The sequence below is a fragment of the Manacus vitellinus genome, unplaced genomic scaffold, assembly GCF_001715985.3.
Source record: "Manacus vitellinus isolate BGI_N305 unplaced genomic scaffold, ASM171598v3 scaffold_27_pilon, whole genome shotgun sequence".
Lineage (NCBI taxonomy): Eukaryota > Metazoa > Chordata > Aves > Passeriformes > Pipridae > Manacus > Manacus vitellinus.
This window is the reverse complement of record NW_021940039.1, coordinates 14407-15386: the sequence shown is the minus strand read 5'-3', so window position 1 is coordinate 15386 and position 980 is coordinate 14407.

Here is a 980-nt window from a genome sequence, read left to right as displayed (position 1 = left end):
TAAAAAATACCAAACAAACCTCCTTCCCCAAAGAAACACCCCCCAAAATACCCCAACAACTCACCAAACAGAAAATCACCGACAACCAAAAAGCAGAAGTAACAAACATGAACAGCAAATGGAGGAAGAGTTTGAAAGCAAGATGGACAGAAGCAGAAGTGTTACTGCCCACTCTTAGGCCACTGTGCTGATTAAATGGGTGTTGTTAGGTTTAGATTAGTAGTTCATTGTTGTTGGGTTTTTCGGTGGTGTTGATTTTTTTGTTGTCGTTGTGGGGGATTGTTTGTTTGTTTGTTTTTATTTTGGTTTTTTTTCTGTATTAAGAATCTGGCTCCGTTACTCTCTAGTTCTGGTGTGTTTTCTTTTCCAGGTGGTTGGTGTTTCTGCAGTGTTTGGCACAGGACTGGGTGAGTTTTTTACCCAGCTTTCTAAAGCTGTAGATGAATAGGAGAGGTAAGGGGATAACTTCTGGTCCGCAACCCAGTGACCACTTCCTGAAGGTCCTGATTCATGAGTCTGCTCCTTTGATTTGAAGGAGTGTACAGTTGCCATAGCCAAGGTAGCCTAGGGTGTCCAGTATCAGCATAAAAAGCAGCAGTAAAAAGGAACTATTCAGAGATGAATTTTTGTGCTGTTCCGTGAAAAAGTAAAAGCTATCTGTGCCAGCAAGTCTGTGAAGTAATTTTTTTCTTGTAATTCCATACCAAGTTTTGAATTGTTGCTGTTTTAATGAAGTATGTTCATTGATTTTGCATCCATTGGTTTCAGAATCCAAATCTGGGGAAAAAAGTACTGTTAGTCTTTCTGAAATGTCTCTCAAACATGAAAGCCTAGAGAAAACTCTTTTTTTGAGTAAAAAGAAGCCTCCAGGATGATCCTTCTGCAATACAAATCATGTGTTTTTCAGACTGAATGCACTCCCTTTATTCACCTTTTCAGAGAGTATCGTCCAGAATACGAGCGCCTGAGAAAAACACTGG